General features: G+C 46.2%; 1 protein-coding gene across 3 annotated transcripts in view; it reads left to right on the top strand.

Moving 5' to 3' along the window:
- Positions 1 to 14,991: 14,991 nt before the first annotated feature.
- ADD3 (adducin 3) overlaps positions 14,992 to 21,653 on the top strand; it is a 91,680-nt gene continuing 85,018 nt past the window's right edge. For 2 of the 3 annotated variants that reach the window (XM_052676814.1, XM_052676810.1), the window contains exon 1: positions 14,992 to 15,089. The gene's annotated coding sequence lies outside the window, so the exon portion shown is untranslated. The remainder of the gene's footprint in view (positions 15,090 to 21,653) is intronic. The other variant, XM_052676813.1, reaches the window with a different exon arrangement.

The following is a 21,653-nucleotide window of genomic DNA, read 5'->3' as shown; positions in this document are numbered from 1 at the left end:
GTCGCGGCGCGGCGGAACAGGGCGCACGGCTGCGCAGTGCGGTTCCGTCCTCGCGGCAGCGCTGTGCCGGCGCAGCTGCTTCGTGCTTCTGCCGTAGTGCTCGTGGCGTGCTCCCGCTGCTGTGCAGAATGTGCTGATCGGCTCCGTGTCTTGGACGCAGGTCGGAGCGCGGCGGTCAGCCCATCCCCAGCCACGCGCACTAACCCGTATCCATCAATGCCCTGCTGCCCTTTTCCTGAGCGCCTCCGGGCGCAGCCCTTCCACCGCTTCTGCGGCCAGCCCGTACCCCTGCATCACCATTTTGGAGAATAAATGTTCCTCGCACCTACCCTGCTGCAACCTGAGATCGTTCTCTCACGTCCTATCCAGGAAGAGAGGCCGACCTGCCCTTCACTGCAACCCCGGGGAGAGCAGGGAGCAAAGAGTGCGTGCTCCATTGATTTCTCTCTGCTTTGGCCCCGGCTCAGGGCAGAAATAACAAGCACCACTGCGCACAGAGCATTGATGTGGTATTGACGTCTCCTTGTAGTTCGAAATGAAGTAACCCGCTGCTAAAAGCACCTTACTGCTTTGTGTTGGTGATAAAATTTGGCCACACTTCTTCTGGCTGTCTTCTGATTAAGATCTTGATTTAACAAAGGTTGAAAGGAAAGCACTCTGCATTCTGTGATTCTACAATTCCCATCTCCCCAGAATGTGCTAAAGAAAGCAGAAAACAGAAGGTAAATATTGACATGTGTAAGAGCTACGTAGTTGCCATTATGCCCCTTGAGACATGCTGTGAAAGCTTCAGTACCCAGAAGAGACTTCTAAGGGCTTGCCGAACATTAAAATTCAGGTTAATTTCCTTCCCTTCCTGGTAAAATTAATGATGGCAAACTGATAAGCATCCTGTGTAGGAACTTCATTGCAGAAGATGATCATCTTGTAAGAACAGATGTATAGGGGTCAAAAAGCATTTTGCAGACATCTGATTAAGCTAGTGACAAGTCCTCTGCAGCAGGCAGCACCCAGCCCATTTGACAGGCGGAAGATGTACAAAAGTAATGTGGTATTACTGCATTTTCTGCCCTCCAGTGCAGACCAAGGCAGCAAGACCTAAACTCTTGAATTCCCAATGCTAGGGCCCTTATTTCACTCAGCAGACCGAGAGAGCTCCAGGCTCCTGGGTCCCAGTTTTACTTCATCCTGGTGGGATGCCCTCATCAGGCAGTGGAAACCCCTGGATGTTCAGTATCCTGGTTGAACCAGTGGCCTGACCCAGCAGGACCAGCGTCAAGCCTGCGGATGAGTGCAGTGGGGGCCCAGGGTGCACTGAGGACTGGTGCTGAGATGAACCCCTGCAGAGGTTGATGGATCCCTAGGCTGAAAGAGTCAGCAGAGGACTCTTGGCAGTGCTGCTCATTTCACTTGAATAGTAAATGACTAGTAAGTTAAATAAGAGAAAGTGAAATGAGCTTTCCTGTTAAGCCCAAATGTTTGATGCTTATTTCCTGGGCGTTATGCGTCTCTGGGAGGCTTCTAATGAGCTTTCCAATGTAGATAATGTAAAATATTTTAATAATTCATTTATCAAGCAGTACTGTGAATGATATATAATCTGAAATGATTAAAGAGATTGAACTGCCCTTTCTAAGCAGCTGTTGAATCTCAGTTAAACGGTGCAACTTCTGTTGCAAAGGTGTTTTATGAAAACTGTTCAAAATACCTAGCTTTTAATTAAATCATCCTAATTGAGCTATCTTCTATGTTCTTACAATGCTATATTGCATCAGATTGCATATGAGAAGGAGAGAGAGAGGGCAGTCTGGCAAGTAGCAACCAAAATTGCCTGAGACCAATTACCATGTGACAGAGCCATTAACTCTGTTGTAATCTTGATCCATATCAAGAGATCAAGGCCAGGAAATAAACCTTAAGAGAACTGCCATTATCTTATCAGCCCTCCTATACCCATGATACCTTTATTACAGCTGTAGCTTTCCTTCCCTTCTTTTCTTGTTGGGCACAGATGAAATTGAGACTCCTGTTTTGCAATCTAATCTTCTGAGATGGCCCATTTCCACAAGCAAGCCCAGAGCTTTTTAATTACATTGGTAACCTTTGGCTCTTGGTTCACCTCAGTGGATGTGGGAAGGTGAAAGTGGAACAAGGCAGCTCCCCACAGACTGCCCATGCAGGGTGCCATGCAGGAGAGACAGCAATAGGAAATTTGTAGCATGAGGTTTTGTCAGCACAAACACTACTAGGGTTCAGTGACATACATGCCTATGTTTTGGCCTGGCAACAGAAAGCACTGTTATCATACAAGCTTTCTTATCTCCCCAGATAAAAATGCAGAAATGCACCTGCAGAAATCCCCCTTGGGTCTGAGAATGTTGGAATACCATGCTATGCAATGTATTAAATGAATCACAGCACAAGAAACACGTGTTTATTCCAGCGGTTGCAGGAGTCCAGGCACAAAGTGTTTTGTCAGATAATAGGATGAAGTGGAAAAGCTGGGATTAAATATGCTGCATGTGCCCAAGTAGACTTTGAAGCTTAACCATATTGATCCTGTGATCAGTATTTCACACCTGGACACAGAAACGTGCCCTGCCTGCTATACACCAAACTGAGAGTCTGTTTGAGGGCTTTAGTTGTGTGCCTGGCCACTTGAACTCCCATGCCCAAGGGAGGACAATCCACAGCCTACATCCATGGGCAGTTTGGGATCATCCAGGACCTCAAGTATGGTACTCCAGCTGTGGAAGCTTTTAGATGCTACAACCATGAGGTCTATCCACAGAGCTGACCCCCAGGCTTTTCAAACAAAACGTTTTTCTTTTAAAACACTATGTTTGATTGGTTGTTTTAATCTGCAAAACCAAATTTCCAGATGCGGAGTCAGAAAACTTCATATGATTTTGTGTTTCAACTGAAACATGACATCCACAGAAGTCTGGCTGCAAGCACATCCCCTTGGTCATTGCTTGGCCCTCAGCAGCTCAGCACAGGCAATGGAGGCTCAAAAGGAAGCAGTAGCCTGAAAAAAATAAAAGAAAAAAAAAGAAAGAAAAAAAAAAAAAAAGCAATTAAAAGGATGCCTGTAAGAAAATGAGGAAGAGGGAGCAGGAGCATCTTCAGGCCCACTAGGGCTGGGGCAGGGCTTGAGTGGACATGACACCTGTCCCAGAAAGCTCTGTGAGACACCAGTCTAAGATCACTCATCTGAAAGCTACAGGGAGGTTTTAGCTTTGCTTATAACACTGGGGGATGGTCTTTCAGGCCTGCATGCTTCTTCTGTCCTATGTGGGCCACCTCTCTTCCTGCCAGAGGCTGTTTCACACTGTGGCTCCTTCAAAAGAGCCGAGCAGCAGAGGCTGGGGAAAAAAGCCATAAACAGTTCTGATTGTTCCTAAACAAGCTTTCCCATTGTTCAACTGTTGGCTTATGGATTCTGCCCCTTTGAAGAAAGATGACCCGTGTTATGAAAAAGTGAGGGTGACAGACAGTCTGCACGAGACACACGTCGCTATGACGTACAGGAAAAGGATGAATGCTTCACACCGTCCTCGTGAGTGGAAGTGCAGGAAGGAGGTGAGTTAGGGCAGTGGGAAACTTCCACCCAGCCTATGGCTGCATTGCCTGATTACATCTTTGCTGTACATTTCCAAAGGTTAAAAGTGCTCCTCATTCATTACAGGGCTCCTCTGGCTCTGAAAGCCTCATCTCCACCAAACTAGTGACATGTGTGTTGTGAGAACCTGTCCCCCCATGCCAGAGTCCATATTCTATCCTCCTATATATGTTTAACTGGAAGGAGAGCAGAGTACCTCACTCTTCTATTATCATATGCAAAAAGGAAGATGAAGGAGAAGCAACACAGCCAGGATTCCCATAATCTAGCGGCAGCTCTGCCAGGAAACACAGTGTAAAAGTTCCTGTTTTAAGACGAGAGATGAGTTTTATTGTTAGCAGTCGTTATAGCAACGCGAGGTGCCAGCGAGCAGTACGACTCGACGCGTTGCGGCAGACCCAGACAAGTTCAAGGCTGCTGCCAAATCTTGTTGCCAAGGCAATGCAACATAAGGCAAGAGCTTGGAGAAATGACGGCTGCCGACGGCTCATGCCAGCAGGATCCGTCTGGTTCAAAGGGAACTTTTAAAAGTAGTGGTGACTCCAGAGGCACAGCCACAGAACGAGGACAAGGGGCATGCAGGGATGGGGGGAAAGAGCCCAAGGAGAAGCATCAGCAACAGGTAATACAAAGTGTTGCATCTGACGAGAACATCTTAGCCTGCAATGAAAATATGTACTGCATTTTTTTGAAGGAAGTAAAAATAATCACAAAATACTATTTTTTAACGTTTGTTTAACTTGGGCAACTGTGCTTGAGCTTGAATGGGAATTTGGACTTTTCCCCACTAGTGTTGACAGCAAAAATGATTTTCTCAATAAATTTGTTCTGGGACATGGCTATTGTTCCTGCAGTAGTAAAAGGCATGAAGTAGCTCATTTCAATTTTATGCTCATTTCCAGACTTCTTAAGCATGCCTCATGGCAAAACATTCACTAGAAAAGAGCTGGGCTGCAAGTTGATTAGTCTTTCCTAGCTATAATCACATGCTAACGTTAACATAAACAACGACAATGTGCTCTGAGCTGAAAGAAGACTACTACCCCAAAGAGTCAAAATAGATGATCAGTGAAGAAGAAATGAGTATTCTGATCCAGTCCTACCTACATACCACACCATGTATTTTACATTTTCATGTACTACCAATGTCTAAAAATAACCTTATCTTTTCCACCTCAAGGACTATTTCAGCATGTGCAACTTGCAGTAGAACAGTAATATATCCATAGTAATCCTGAGTCTACCAAATGGCCCATGGTGGAATTTGTTTTTCTGGAACCTGCTGTGGGTTGTGGAAAAGGTCTGCAAGCATTTTGTGCTATCTAAAAACGGGAAAATAAGATATGGGAAGTGATTTGTCAAGTGTGCTGAAAGTTTTCTGTGTGCAATTGTGGGCAGAGCCATCTCTACTGACCTCTACCACAGTAAAGATTTTAATTAACTGTGAACTATTTTTCTACTAATTTGCAGTTCTTAAGCCATGGGCCAAGAAGCACAAAGTGACTGGTCATGTGCTTGTAACCATCGTTTGTTTTTCAGCAGTTAAGTTATATTCCAATAAGCTAACATGCTGTACTTGCAACCTTTCTGCTGTTACCAGTACTTTTCCACAGTTGCTGTAGCTAGCTGTGAGATATTCTGTGATCAGGAACAACAGAGAACCTGGTTCAGCCAATTGTAAAAGAAATAAGATTGTGCCCAAGAGGATGTTTTTACTTTAAGACTGTCCATTGTATAAAAGAAACATAAAAATCACAAAACTGGACACCAGCATTTTTTTGAACAAGAATTTTTTTGAAATAGAAAACTATTTTTAGTCCTAGCTGAATTTCTCTGCTGGTGATTCCACACATTATGTTACATCTTAATACATCCAAGAGAAGGTTTCAAAGCCATCCAGAATATCTTCCATTTTTCTGAAGAAATGCACATACAGGAACCTGGCTAATAAAAAGACTAAAAACATATGGGCAGGATGCTTAACTTGATCTGCAGGATCCCAAACTGGTTCCAAGAGCTGGCTCTCCTGTCCACAGATCTCATGTGCCCTTGATGCCAGTGATGGTAGGACCCTTCGTGGAAGATGTCTGGTCTGTCTTTGCCACCCTGGGTGTGCTGTGTGATGTTTCCTCCACAACAGATGGAATGTATAGAGGAAATTTGGAAGAATCCAGGGCTGAACCATGCTGCAGCTAAGAGTGCCTCAGCACAAACTCTGAAACATGGGGGCACAACCAAATGACATCCCTTCAACTTTCTTTTGTCTCCTGCCCCTGCCCCTTGCTGTGCATCTATTTAGTCACTCAAGAGCCACTCCCAGTGAGCTGGGACAAAACATTGAGCCAAAGCAGTATCATCAACATAGCTACAGATAGTGGAGAAGACAGAGATATTTTCAGAGTGATTAATACTATTAGCACATGCTGAAGCTTAAGGCTTAACATAAGCTTTGAAGGAATGGATTTTGATGTAAAAAGTGAATAAATGAGACAACTGTCAGAATAATGAGTGCTGAACCAAATAAAGATCCTTAGCATAGGAGATGCAAAGCCCTCCCTGCTGGTCTGTTTTCTCTGAAGCTGCTGGTACAATTCCCATTGCCCTTCAGGCTGGAGAAACAGCCTGGCAATGGTGCGTGGCACAAAGGTACCCAAATCAGCATGCAGCAAGGCTGTCTTCACAGATAACCGAGCACACCATATTTTAGCATGAGCACAGCACAGCCATGGAAGTACACCAGTAGCCCCATTTCCACTGCTGGTGCCTGATGCCCTGCTCTGTGCAGACCTGGATGCTTACAAGAGAACCAGTCTGAGGGTTCATCCTCTGGATGAATTAAAAGCAAGTCTCAAAGAGCACATCTCACTGGATCATCCTCTTGTAATCCCCACTGCGGAGTTCTCGATGCCATAATTGAAAACCTGCTTCTCATCTTTTGAAAGTTGGGTTTAACCTACAATGGGGAGCTCCCAGAAGGGCAGAGTTTTGCATGAACTGTTACATACAGGGATCAGGTTTAGTATCTCTCTGTTTTTCTTCTCTTGACACTCTGGTTTCACCAGAGAGCAGGCAAACAAAAGCTAGTAATAGCTGTACAATACATCTTCTTCCCCAATTCCCTTGTATTATCCCTAGATTTCCACACTATTTGTTTTGCTCAGTATATCAAATTGCATGGACAGCATTCAAAAATACGTCCTTTTCTTTCTTACACTAGACATTTGAAAGAGAGATGCTTCTAATAGATCCACCAACATGCGGTGGGTTTTGATGTATCTCTTTCTGTGTAGTAGCTCACTGAGCCTATACAGAGCCACATGATCCCCTTTCCCATCTCGCCTTATGGCCTCTGAGGAATGTTGCATTGGCTGCGAGGGAATTACTAGATCTTGGCAAGACATGCTAATATCCTCGCAAAGACTTGTCAGGGACCAAGACTTCAGCCTCCAACTATTTCCTCTGATAAAGCAGAGTATTCACAGCAGTTCATCAGTCTCGAATCAACAGTTTGACTTCGTCTGAGAGAAATGCAGGATCCACACAGAACTTTGCAAGCACAGCTGGTGCTGCCTGCCGGGCAGCAGGCTTTGCAGTAGAAATACAGTGTCAGATCCCACTGGAGTCATCAGAGGCTCAGGACACTTTAGTCTGGGCTTGGGAAAAAGAACACCCAGGTTGTGAATTATGGCAATACCTGCTGCATTCCGATTTGAAAGGAAATTCTTGTATCTGAAAGCTTGGCCTTATTTGCTTGGAGATGCAAATTCAGTGAAAGCATTTCCTCTTGAGAACCTGCTTGTGTTCACGCACAAAGTTTACAGCAGAGACAGAAATACAATCTCACTTCATGAATCTACTCTTTTTTTTTTTTTTTTAACACTGTGTTATCTTTTCATTTGCATTAGAAATTTCACCGATAACCCTTGACAACACCAGCATCATTTCTGTAGCTGGATCTAGGAAGCCAATTGCACAGCATGGAAAGTATTTTTGCTATCTTGTTTTGAACTACTGATAAATACATCATCAGTAAAGGGGCCACATTGTTCACTGAAAGGACAGGGAGGATTCCCTCCCATGCCCAGCCTGCAGCTGTCCCAGCGCTGTCCCCACAATGGGAAGGCAATGTCCCAGCTGCATGTCCTGTGGAGCAGGAGTAGCTTTCTGACAGCATCAGAGGCACAGCACTGCTGCCAGCAACAGAAGATGGATCATGAAACAAATTCTGCATGGAACAAACTCCACATGGGAAAAAGATGGCATTTGAACTGTTTCTAAGACAAGCATGGCAGCTGAAGCTGCCCTGAGCTCCCCTAGCTCCAGAGCATAGCACAAAGGAGACCTAGACCAAGCCTTCTGTACAAGAGCTGCATCCCCAGCCCCAGGTAGCAGGGGTGCTCCTGGAGGGTGAGAGCATCATCTGGTGTTCAGAAAGCACCCAGCCCCATTTTCTTGGTGCCAGACCAGCCTAATCACACTCGGGTAGTGCAAAGGAAGTGAAACAGATGGTTCTTGTGCATGCATTCAACAGCTTTGAAAAGACACAAACTTGTAGAACACAGAGCAGAGCTGGCAGATCTGGAGCTGGTTTCACACCTGAACATCAGGCAGGATGCTGGATGAGGATGCAGCAGCTTTGACAGAAGACCAGCTCCAACATTACCATACTCATCTGCTTTAGTGTCATCTGAGCTTTCCAATACCATTTTCCCAACAAGTACACACAAGCCTACCAAAGACTGAAGTCCTGAGAGCCTTCTGAGGAGCAGTAACTGAAACTGCAGTCTTGTACAGAGCCTTTTGGTGTCACCCAATTAATCTTTTTGACCTGAGGATCCAAGTCAAGAAGCCAGTCTAGCAGGTGCATGAGGATGTGCCCATCCCAGTGCACCATTTCTTTGGATATGTGCATCCCTAGTTAGGCTTGCGTTTAAATAACATTACAGATGTGCTCAAATGTGGAGAAAAGCATCACAGCACAAGGACAGTGAGCCAGCTCCATCAACCATGCACAACTGGATGTGTTCAAGCCAGCTGATGGGTAATCCTGTGTGTACACATCACAAATCCATAGCATAGCTTGCTGTCCTGCTTAGCAGAAGAGTGCTATTTCCTCTTGGGAAATCTCCTGATCAAAGACTATCCTCATACAGTAAATAATCAAACAAAATTGATGCATGTTTATGTATATATACACACAGTTCTCATGGATTTATGTGATGTTTTGCATATGCTAATGGCAGTCCAGATGAGGGTGTAGGAGCTGACGGGGAAGCTGCAGCTCCATTGAAACAATGGGAATTTTCTGGTGAACCTCAGTGTGACAGAGAAACTAATCTCAGAGGTCGTTTAAGACTTCTGAAGCCTGCTAATTATACATTAGCCAAATCTTATTACAAATAAGTAATAAGTATAGGCACGTTTGTTGCTTTTACTAATGACATTAATGTCTTTTTTGATGATTTGCAGAACTCCAGGGGACCAGATACTCAATTTGCACTGATGTATCTCCCACTCTCGGGAACTCTGTTGATGTTTGGTGTCTTTCCACCATCTATCTTGAGACAATCCGAGGTCTGTTTTCCGCACAGTGGTTTGAGCTTCTTCTTCTGCTGTACATTTACACAGATTTAGTACCTCTCTTAGATAATGGATCTGTGCTCTATTTTCTAGCGTATAAGTGACTGTACGTTATTCTCTAGTACATAAGTGATTGCACATAGAATTATTTATTACTGTTGTTAAGGGGGATTTGTGCTTTTCCTCCCCCACAGTTGCCTTATCTCCCTTAGGGGAACGGCGGTGACACGGAAGCCTGCCGTGCAGATCCATTTGTCTTTCCCTGCAGAGTCCCAGAGAGTTCAGGCACCCCGGTCAAAACCCCTGACGTTGCAGTTCACTGTGCGCCAGCAGCAGGGAACGAGCCAGACGTGGAGCTGGTTAAAACACGTTCTGCAAAATTATCCGGATTTGCCGGGCAAAGACAAGCGCGGGTTTTCCCCTCGCAACCATCCACATACCTCTGTGGTGGATCTGTTGGGAGTTTCCACCGCCTGTTTGCACACAGCTGACTTTGGGTCCGCGCTGCCCGGCTCTGCTTCCTGTCTGAGAACAAGCTGAGACGGTCAGCAGAAACAACCTCACGTCCTTGCGGATGAAAACCATGGAACACAATTTGTCCCGCTAGGGAAATCACTGCTTTAAGCACATGAGTAATCCACTGACTTCATAGGAATAGCTCCGGATGGATTTTTTCAGCGTGCTCTCGGGGGCTGCAGCACATCATGGGTGAGTGCCAGGATGCTCGACTGGTCTGCTGCTGACCCATGCTGTACACTGGGGTCTGGGCTGTCCCATGGGCACGCCTGGCCCCTGCTGTGCACCCCAGGGTTTCATCACTGACAAGCATCTGTTCCTAGCATTAGTATCCTCGGAAACACGCTCAGAAACTATAGATGAGGTCATTCCCCAGAGCCTGCTTAAGTATTTGGGGCCCTTCACGTGGAGAGGAGCTAAAATCTTACACTCAATTAATGGTTTTTAAAGTGAAAGTAGAGCTCTTTTTATAGTACATGTGGAGTCTGTTAATCTGGCACTGGTAAATGATTAACAATTTGTTTATCCTCATCATTAGAGATGGTGCAAACATATATTCTTCACTCTTACTTACTTACTTCAAAAGAGGCATTGGGATTAACAGCCACCTACGCAGAATCAGAATAGAACATTATTCATGAATTAATATTGTTTATTCACATTAACAAATCTGAGGCTGATTTCATCTCTGTGCTGTCCTTTCAAGCAATCCATCAAACAAAATAAGCAACAGCCCATCCCAAAGGCCCTGAGTTTGACTTTATGCTCAAAACTTCCAAACTTCAGCCCAGGAGATGATAGCACACACATCTCTATCGGTCTGTGCTTAGCACAAGAAGTCCAGTGCAGAAAGACTGAGGGGGTGAGCTTTGTCCTACATTTGGAGATAACAAAGAAGTGGAAGCCTGCCCTGGAATCCATCACAGAAGCCCCCTGCAGAGCTCACCATGAAAGACCCAATATCTGGGCTGAGCTTTCCACCATTGCCCCCATCACCCCCTGGAGATGGCTTCTGGGCACAGCATTGCTAACCCCTGTTCAAACAACAGACACCTGAGTGCGGATGGTGCTGAGGTGATAAAGCAGGGTTTCTGCATGCAGAAGGATGTGCTTTGCTTCACGTGCATCATCAGAATCACAGATTAGAGATGTCTTTTGAAAAATGTGCTCTGAGCATGATTTTTTTCTTCCAAAAATAACTTGTATTTTGCTCATATTAAAAGAGGCAGGATGTTCTTTCCTGTCCTACAGCGATAAGGAGGAAATGAGAACTATGTTTTTTTTTTAAATGTGATATGAGCTACTATTCTTCTGGACTAGTGCTGTGAATCTTGATTTTTTTCCCCCCAGCACTAGCATTTTATTCCCTACGGATCTCATTTTGCTTCATTCATGCCAGTGTTCTCCCAGTGAAGCTCTCTTTGATTTCAGCAGGATCCTTCCATATTTATACCTCTCAGATCCCAAGGCAGTATGGATTGAAGGGAGGCAACCAACTGATGGCAGTGAATGCTGAATGCCTCAAAGTCCCTTTCCAATGAGACAAAGTCAGTGGAGAGACACAAGTGGGGGGCAGAGAGCATTCCTTCCTGTCCTCTGCATTTAAAGGAAAGAGGCTGAGCTTTGGAGGAAATGTGAATGTAATGAACTGGACATTTGAGTCCCATTGTGCTGAGGTCTGACAGGAAACACTTGGGGTTCGATTCAGGAAAAAGTACAGAGTATTCCTTTATAATACTCTCATAACCCCAGCTATCCTGCAGCATTTCACTGCCCGTCTGTCTTTAATGTATATATTCTCACAGCCCTCTCCAGAAGACCAGAAGGAAACCTGGTCACTGGGGAGTGGGGGAGGCATGGGAAGAAACTGTAGCGATGTTTCCAGCCAACAGTCATCCTAAGTGACAGCATAAAAGCAGCAGCTCTCTCCCTTTCCAGCCTAAGGGACCCCAGAACAGCTGCCCTTGCTGCTGGCCACCACAGTTTGCTATGGGAGGAGGGACACTGCCCCAACTTTAGGAGCTACAAACTGCCTCGAATCTTATGAAAGACCCGAACTGACCATGAAAGAAACCCCAAACTCCATGCAACCCAGAAGAGATGGATTGAGGGCATAATGCCCTTGATTGAAAAAGGAGGCACCCAGGAAATCTTGTGGTATATATATATATATGTATATTTAACTAGAGCTAAAGTAATTTGGCATGCACATCCCCTGAGCTGCTCCTAAAGCACAGCTGCAGGAGGAATTATCTAGCTCTTAGCAGAAGGAACTCCTTAAAAATGAAAAAAATAATTTAAAAAAAAAAAAAAAGATGTAGGCCATTAAAGTGCTAATAAAAAATGTTGATGAATCTCAGTGCAGTGCTCTGATTATCTCTCTGTGGGGAATGAAGAACTCATTAACATGAGCTCCGTGCCACTCCTTCCTCCTTTCTCAGAGTTTGGCATAAAGCAAGGAAACAAATGTTTGTGGTTTGGCCAAGTTTCTAATGAGTAGCTCTGCAAGGTCGCCTGATTAGACACATAGATTTTCAGAGGGCGAGAAGGCTGCGGCACCGTGCAAGTGGCAAAGCATGTCTGTGGGATTAGGCACCCAAAAAGGAAGCACTTTATCTGCTGTGTGTAATCTGCTGGTTGCTTTTTTGGGGATTATTTAGCTGAATGCAAGAAGAGTGCAGAAAGAGAGGGTTTTGTTGACACCGCAAACAGGGAGCAACAGCACGAAGCCCAGAAAGAGTAACAGAGCACTAGCACTTCCCAAAGACCCACACTCCAAAACTGCAATGCTACTGTAGCTTACTATGGGTTTGGTTTCACTCAGTAAGGTCTGACCCAGCAGATTCATCCTGGCTGTTACCACCCTATCTAGCCATTGCTTTACCCTGCAGCATGACGCTTCCTGTAGCAGCACCCAGGGCTCGTGGCAGCAATCCCTGCCCTACCTCACCCTGCAGCCTGCAGCACAGCCCTGCCTGATGGCATGGCCAAGCACCGCTCCAAGGAGGGAAATGAGCCTCCCAAACTAATGGGAAAAGGCTCTCCCATGCAGGAAAGTTTCTTCTTGGTCCTGCTTGTGAGCCAATTATGGACTGAATCATAAGGATTTGTCATCTCCATAAGCTTTTCAGGACTAAGTAATAGTGAAGCTCATCCACATGCCCAGGAGAAGAAAACTTGTCCTACAATAAACACATAAGAATGCATCTTTACATGTCTGAAAGCATTCTGCTGGGATAAGCACCAGTGCCTCTGAAATTCAAATTCCCAGGTGTGTGATCAATGTCATGCAGCACCTTAGCATTTAAACCAACCTCCCCAGACACCAGGTCTGTCCCCTGCTTCCACATCCTGTAATGACTTAATAAGCTTCATCTCAAAAGCAGTGAGATTTTTCCATTCCCAGTACCCCCACTGGATGTTGCCAACTCTCCTGTGATTTCCAGCTGAAATGTGTTCCTGTCCCATTGTCCCCATGCCAGGGCTGTCCCCTGGCTGTGTGAGTGCCGAGAGCAGAGAGCAGGAGCCAAGGGAACTCCTGATCCAAGGACTTCCCTGTACTACTGCCTTCACTTTCCAAACCACAGCTAAATGGTCGTATTCCTTGGATTTTTTCAGGTTGAAAGTTTATCAAAACATGACACAACTGTCTTTTTTTTTCCTAAAAGGAAGTAAAAAAGTGGGGGTAAACATGCCCTGCTATTTCCATGAGTGCTACACTGAATAAATATGAATGAGGAAGCCAACTGCTCCATCCCTCCCAGTGCACTCCACATGCAGGTATAGGTCTGCCAGCACACTCGCTCCTCCTGTACCCAAGGGAAGCTTTCATTCCCTACAAGCACCAGATAGTTAGAGATCCTGTATTAAATAAAGGGACGAGCTGGAACAGCACCTGTTATCATTGGCCAGCACCTACAGGCTCCCAACATACTGCTCCAGCCAGGTGGGGCTGTCTGAGCGTTGGCTATCAATTTGCAAATTAAAGCACCCCAGGCTGCACAGTGCGGTGCCTGCAGACATTTTGTCTCCAAGGCCCTCTGCAGAGGGACCAGCATCTCAGGGATGTGGTGCATCATCATTATCAGAAATGACCCCGAGGAGCTCTCTGAATCATAGAATCACGAGGGTTGGAAAAGGCCATTAAGATCACCAAATCCAACACCATCCCACCCCCCAAGTCCACTAACCACATCCCTCAGTACCACATCTCCATGGCTGAACACGTCCAGGGATGGTGACTCCCCCCCTCCCTGGGCAGCCTGTGCCAGTGCTTCACTGCTCTTTTGGAGAAGAAACTTTTCCCAGTATCCAACCTGGGCCATCCTGGCACCACTGCCCAGGGAGGTGGTGGAGTCACCGACCCTGGGGGTGTTCAAGGAAAGACTGGATGTTGTGTTGAGGGACATGGTTTAGTAGGAGCTATTGGGAATAGGTGAACGGTTGGACTGGATGATCTTTTAGGTCTTTTCCAACCTTGGTGATTCTATGATTCTATGACGTTTCCTCTCATTCTATCACGACGGTCAGCAGATCCCTGAGTTATGAGGTTTGCCCTGAAACATCTCAAAGCTGAGCTATGCGAGTAGCCTTACATCTGGTCACAAAAGGAACTTCTAAGCCTTTCAAGCACGTTTTAGGCAACTTTTGAGCCTTAAAATTAATTAAAAATATAATCACAGACTCTTTGCATGTAAAGCCGTATATCCCCCCGCGGTTCTGTACATCCCGACGGCTGCCCAGCACCGCCCAGATACTGCCCAGCAAACCTCGAACCCGAGAAACCACCGACTTCGGGTGCAGAGCAGAAAAGAGCCGACAGCAGCCGCAGAGCGCTGCGACCACAGAATGCCTTGCGGCCGCGTAAAACCGAGAACAGAACTGGCCAAAAGCAGCCTCTGCATTTTCTGCACACATACACACACACCCTGCCTCCTTTCCTCCGAGAGCCTTCTCCTATGCCTCATGCCTCCCCCATGCAGCTCCCCCCACCGCGAGTGCCACTCCATCGGCAGTGAGGGTGGCTGGGCAACAATGGAGGGCGGCGGGCGGAGCTTCGTCAGAACCACCTCCTCCTTCTTTTTTTTTTTTCTTTTTTTTTTTTTTCCACCCCCCCCCTCCTCCTCACTCCCCCCTCCTTCTCCCTCTCCTCCTCCTCGCGGCCCCTCAAACTTGGCCGAGCGGCGCTGGGGGCAGGGCACGGCCGCGGGCAGATAGCAGCGGAGGGGAGGAGCCCAGGTGTCCCTTCCTGCCACATCGTTCCGCCCCCTCCTGCCCCCGGCCCTCCCCTCCGCCCCTCCCCGCCCGCCGCGGTGCTGGGCTCCCGCGCCCGCCGCCGCCGGAGGGATGGAGTGAGGCGCGGGGCTCCGAGGTAACGCCGCGCGGCGCCGCTGCCTTTCGGAGTGGGGAGGGGAAAGCGGGAGCCGAGCCGCCGGGGTTCGGGCTCGGTAAAATGTCTCCCTGCTCAGCAGAGAATGGGGGGAGGCGGTGCGGGGCTGCCCCAAGATGTCCGCTCCCCCCGCCGCTACTGGGGGGTGAAGTTTGCGGCCGCGCGGCCCGGCGTGCTGAGCGTGTGCGTGCGTGCGTGTGTGTGTGAGTGCGCGCATCCCTGCTGCGGGCGCACGAAGGCTGCGGGGCTGCGGTGCGCGCACCGGGAGCACCGCGGGGCCCGGCTCTGCCCCTGTTAACCCGGTACGAGCGGTGACCCGACCTCCGTAACGCCGCGGAACCGCCCGGCTCGATCGCTGCGGAGTTGCGCCGTTTCCCGTCCGCGCTTCCCTAAGCTCCGCGCCGAGAGCCGGGGGTCGCTCCGTCCCTCCACGGGTGCGGCGCCCCGCGGTCGGGGGGGGGCTCTGCGGGGCCGCGCTGCCGCCCGCGGGCTCTCCGGGTGCTGCAATGCTGTCTTTTTGCCTCAGCGCCGATCTGAAATAGCGCGCGCCTCTGTGCAGAAATCGCTAATGCAGGGCGGTGTTGGAAGCGATTGTAACGATGGAGCGCTTGGCGCTATCACGAGACGCGGCAACCCATGCGAGGCTCAGAAAACGGCTTATAATTTATATCTTCCACGAGGGCTGGGCTTTGGAAATGTTCCGTCGCTTTCAGCTCTACCTTTGCTGTTTGCCAGGGATCCCATTCCCAAGCACACGCCGTCTTGGCACGGCGCTGCTCGCCGGCAGCACCCCCAAAAGCTGTGGCCAACATCTGGCCCTCCTCTTCTCCACTCTTTGCTCCTACAGCTTTGGGAACTGCTCCGTGTCCTGCTGTGCTCTAAGTCTGTGTATGTTAGGAGAAAATTGGGTGTTTATGCCTTTAACTTCAGTGAGGAGGGTTACACGGGGCCTTGGGGAGTTTGCTCCCAATTCCTGAGTTTGCAGACTGTTTTCTTCTCTTATATAAAAATTCAGAGTAAGTTTGGTAAGTGCGTCTATGAATTGGAGCTCGTTTCAGTCCAGCAGATTGGCAGCATCTGCATTACCAGCTGGCATGACTGCAGTGTGGCTCTGCTCAGCATCTGTACATTACAGGTGGGTTGAGCCCGTCTGCTGCTTTGTGTCCACCAGCACCCCCAGAGCACCTAGAGGGTGGTGGTGTGATCCTAAGCATAGGGAAGAGTGTAGGGTTGTGCCTCAGCTGGGTGGAGCTCATCAGTGGGGGAGCTGAGTTATAAAATCAATAGGTAAAAAAAATACCAAAAAATGATTGCCAGAAGGTTATAAAAGACTCCATGTTTATATTTGCTGGATGACTCTCAGGCAGGACAAGTTGTTGCTGCAATCGGCTTTGGTACCAGAGGAGTGAAGTTGTGACCCCAGACTCTAGGCTTTGCTGAAATTGAGGAGATTTTGGGTTGTACAGATGCCTCCTGTGCTGGGCCTGGTGTATGGGGGGGGCACAGGGTCCAGGAGCCTCCCTATTCCCCTGTAGGGTTGGTGGGTGCTCTGTGAGTAAGAAGTGTGTGAGCTCCTGAACTCTGTGCACACTCACTACTAGTGGATACCAGTTATAGCTTTGCAAGCTTTTGCATTCTCAGGTTCTCAGGATTTCGTGTTGTGTTTTAGAATAAGTCATCGCTGATATTTAGTTTTCACTGGGGGAATGTGAAACCTGAAGCGGGGAGGGACTGAGGGTTCTCGGTGTCAGGATCAGTGCATGCACTGATGGCTGAGCAGTCCTTCATTCTTGGCCAATAGATGGAGTGCTGCTGTGCTCCAGGATCTCTGGGGGTGCAGTGATGCCTTGGCTAAATCGCTTATTATGCTCCGCTCTTGCCCGAGGATTGACACAGCTGGTCTTCTATTTAAGAAAAGGATGATTTTGGGGGTGATGCATCTGCAGTGCTTGTGGAGTGGCTGGGATCCAATGGAGCCAGGCAAGTGGTGTGGGCTTACTGATGGTGGGATGGAGTGAGCTGGATCCTGACTCTGCTGGGCTCATTTCCACTGCATGTGCTGCTGGAGGTGAGTGTGGGGCCACCTTGTTATGATTCTTGCTGCAGGTCTCATCCTTCCCAGCCTGCTTCGCAGGGATGGCATTAGAATTAGGGTGCTTAAAAAAAATTGGCATAGGGAACAACCTATGTGACCTTGAGCTGATACACAAAGTTGCCTTTGCTAGCTTAAACATGAGGAAAAAAAACTGTTTCTTTAAGAAATATCCTGTAACTGTAGTGGCCATAGCAACGTCAAGCTGTTATTTCTCTTGTAAGTCAATTTTGCAATCTCTGAGTGTCGTTGTTTCAAAAATGGAGTAGGTCGGTATTTTGGTATTGACTCAGAAGAATGTAATCTATATTATTTAGCGGCATTGCTTGCTGTTACATCACAGGCTTCTCTGCAAGCTCTGCTCTGAAATGTGGGTTGTCATACTGGGAGAAGTGGTAGTGTTGCTTTTGGTGGTGGTTCTCAGCAGGCAGTGTCTTCATGCAGCATTTTCTTGGTGCGTGAAGATGGATTAAAATCTTTTTGACTCATAGGGAACATGCTCATGTTCAAGTTAGAGGCAAGCAGATCTATTTCCTATGTTAACTTTGAGGCTGCTGGCATGGGGAAGCACTTCTGTGATGCACAACGATTTCTGTTACCTTGCACAAATGAGAATTCGAGATCTTTCTTTTGAAGTCATGACAAATGTAGTTGTATGGTGGATAATTCTTGATTAATAGTAAGACAAATCAATTTTGAATTGCATCAATAAATTTGGTCAGGTATGAAAGTGTCTTCGATTATAGCTTTCTTTTAACCCAGACTACAGTGGGGAGGTTTGTCACTTAAAATAATCACTAAACTGGAAAATATTTTGTGAATAAGTCGTGATTTCCTTGGGATTCTTTAACAATCTTCTGAAGGAAAGGCCCTTAATTTGAGGGTGATGGCGTTTTCCTCTGTTTGATTTTACCCTGCATCTTCACAGTTCAGTCTATATGATGTAGGTAACTGCTTTACCAAGACTCTGGGAACATCTAAGATTCCTTATCATATTTAATGTCATTCAAATGGTAGTAGTGTAAACTCTGCTTTACAGGGATGTAATCAGCTGGAACAAAGAGCTAAATAAGGCACCATTATAGTAGCCTCTTTCACTGTTTCAGTCTTCACCTATTCTGATCTTGGCTGGGAAAAAAACTCTTTTCTTGCCTTGTGTTGTTTAACATGTTAAATTCCTGGGGACTTCAGAGCAGCAGGGAACTTCTGGATGAGCTGGCGGGCTGAGGGCAAGGTCAGTAAATGGGCAAGCAGCTCCATGGCTCCTCACTTTGCCTTCGCTTGACCTGCAGCAGTGAGCAATTGGTAGAATGCCCTTCCCCTTTTGCAGTCAGCATGCACTGTAGGTCCTTCTCCAATTGAGGTATTGCATTTAAGCAGCTGTCAGATTGCAGCTTGCTGCTTCTCTTCCTGTCAGTGTGCTGCCTTGCATGAGTCCTCAGCACAGCATGGTGGTTATGGCTGGAGCTTCAGCTGAATGCTGGACTGCGTTGGCCAAAGCGAGAGGGTTCTGTTGAATTACTATGAAAACTTGTGTTTGTTATCTTAATTTACATGTGCAGTAATTCATCTTAAGGCTCTTTTTATTGTTGCATATGCTTAATTGTATTATCACAGAATCATAGGATGGTTTAGGTTAGGACGGACTTCTAGAGGTCGTCTGCTCAAGCGTGGCCACTAGGAGCAAGTTGCCTAGGAGAGCAATACATTTATTATTATTGTTGTTGTTGTTGTAGAAAATAGGTAAAGTTATGCATGTCACCTGTGGCTATTACACAGGGCATGACGTTCTTCGAAAGTCCACCAGATCTGTATCTTCATGTGTTTGCAGGCTTGTGGTCAGCATCAGGTTTGACTGCAAGATGCATGGCACCAGCAAAGCCTTCCTGTGCTGGATGGTAAATAGGGGCAAAACAGAAGGCCTTGCTTATTGGATAAAGTTCTCTTTACTTGTGCTAATGCATTAAAAACAATAAAAACAAAATAGAACTCAAAATATTTATATTTTCCCCTCCAAACATAGACTCGCTTGGGATGAAGAAAGACTTTTATTTTGTCAGTTCTAGAAGACTTGACCTAAGCCTGTAGAAACCATTCGGTGCTGAGGCTGACTGTGTGGCTGAAATAAACAAATTTTAGATCAATGGGAATTACAACATCTCCTGTGAAGACGTGTATGCTGGGGGCTTTCACTTTCTCCAGTTCTTTTCCTGCTGCTGAGATTGGTCTCAGCTCCTGTCCCAGTGCTTCCCCCATTCCTCTGCAGATCCCAAGCAAAAGACAACCACAGGTCCAAGTCTTTGGGTGAAGTCTGTCAGCCAACCTCCTGCTTTGCTCTCCTCTAAACACGGGCTGGGTGAGCACAGCCTGCAGGCTGCCTTCAAGGCCAGGAGTCAATGCCTCAGCCTTTCAGAAAGTGCCCAGTTCAGATGCATGCCTTGGGAATGAACAGCAACAACTCACCCACGTTTTAGTCTTTATAAATTTATAAACAAAAAACTCTATGCTTAAAGATTCATTAAGGTCACAGAGTCAAGTATTTGAAAGTTAGATAGTGCATTCCAAAGAAAATATCCTGGATTTAAACATGAAAATTAAACTATAGCATTGGAAAGCATACTCATGAGCCCTCATATCATGAAGAGTAGGAGTTTTGTCTCAGACCCTGTACATCTAGCAGATACTTGGCAGAGGCAACCTTCAGCCTGGAAGAAAAATATGGAGAAAAATAAGCTGAAATATGAAATTGGAAATGGACTTCAGAGGTGGAAAGAGTGGATGATAGCAGGTGGTGCATCTAGTTCTGTGTGGAGCTGAGCAGTGACACCCCATTGGTGATATGGTGACAACCTGTGTTTTTTCCAGCACAAATGCACAGCCATTTCCATGAGAACTTATGAATTGCGTGGTCACTTCTCCAGAATCCTAGACAATTCTAAAACAGGAGTGAGACATGATTTAAGCCAGTTTGTTGGTGTACTATCAATACAGCAAACATTGCTATGCGCAGGACAAACTGCTACTTTTACAATCCAAACCAAAGTATCTAATTGCTAGAACATTCAAATTTCTCTTTGAGATTTCATGACAGTACTCTAAAGAGCGAAAAATGATGTATTCTCTCATGATTTTTTTTTTCCAGATGTATTTATTTGCAATTTCTGTGGTATTTGTGAAATTTAGGGTGCAAGAAGCTGGTTTGTGTATCAGATTCACAGCCATCACTCCTTAGTTAACTGAACACAGCATCAGCCCTTGTGATATAGTATTTCTGCCATAATAAATGAATAACTAGTCAAGTATTTCTCTTATCATGATCAAATTGCGGCAGTGCCCAGAGGCTCATCATCATGTTTCAGATCTTTATTGCATATGAAGTATTGTGCTAAATATTCATTTGAGGAGTCTTAAGTCTTTGTAATGTTCATGGTTAGCCTATGGAATTTTGGCTTTGAATGGCTGCTTGCTTTAAATGCATTGCTTGTCTAAAGATATATACTAAGACAAAACTCTTCTTCAAGAGATTCAAAATACATATATTTTTTTTTTTCTGGCCCAACTGCTGGGCAAGAAGGCAAAAAGCTGAGATGTTTATGGTCTACAACTCATTCAGTAAATGGAAGTTTTCTCCTAGGGCAAACTGCATTTTCATTCCAGGAGCTTTGTAGTTTGCTTGTTCCTAAAATTCTCCAAGTTACAAAAGGATCTGCGTATACATGATTGTTTGGGTTTTGTTTTTCCATTCCCATGAATGGACGTAATAGTGAATACAAATTAGATTTCTTGTAAGCATGCTGATTGTTATAGGTTGAATATTCAGAGCTGTGTAGCTGGCTTGGCATTCAGGCACACGTGCGTGCTCAGTGTTAAGTGGCTGAGGACTGCAGGGACACAGCTGGGGCACCCGACAGACCCCACTCACTGCGTCTGTATGGCTTGGAATGGAGCACTCCATCTTCTAAGGCAAAGTGTCCGAGGTGAATCTTTCAATAAAATTTTCATAAATATTTTCATTGCGAAGGCTTAACCCCCAGTGGCTGAGGAGGAGAAAGGAAGTTGTGAGACATGTTTCAGTGGTAGGTAATGCAGTGATTCTAAGGCAAAGTAAGCCCACAGCCAGCACAGCTCATGTTATAAGGTTGGCTTGTTCATTATCAAGCTAATCAAAATCAGGGGTCTAGTGTTGAGCAAAAAATAAGATCTTTAATTAAAAAAGAAAACAACAAACCAGCGCAGAGAAAGCCAACAGTCCCAGCAGTCTGGCAGTTGGATTTTCCTCCTCCTTTACTTCTCCCTTTCAAACTTTGTTTAAATAATCTTGCAGTGTGCTAAGAGATTGAATACATCTGTACGGTGCTAGAATGAGTGAGCTCTGTGCTCAAAACCAGGTTAGTTTATAAAAAAATTTATACGTCTTGAAATGAATCCAGGGAGCTTCCAAGTTGAAATGTGAA

The sequence above is a fragment of the Tympanuchus pallidicinctus genome, unplaced genomic scaffold, assembly GCF_026119805.1.
Source record: "Tympanuchus pallidicinctus isolate F22 unplaced genomic scaffold, pur_lepc_1.0 scaffold16, whole genome shotgun sequence".
In the NCBI taxonomy this organism is placed as follows: Eukaryota; Metazoa; Chordata; class Aves; order Galliformes; family Phasianidae; genus Tympanuchus; species Tympanuchus pallidicinctus.
The sequence above is the reverse complement of the archived record's forward strand: the minus strand, read 5'-3'. Positions and strand labels throughout refer to the sequence as shown.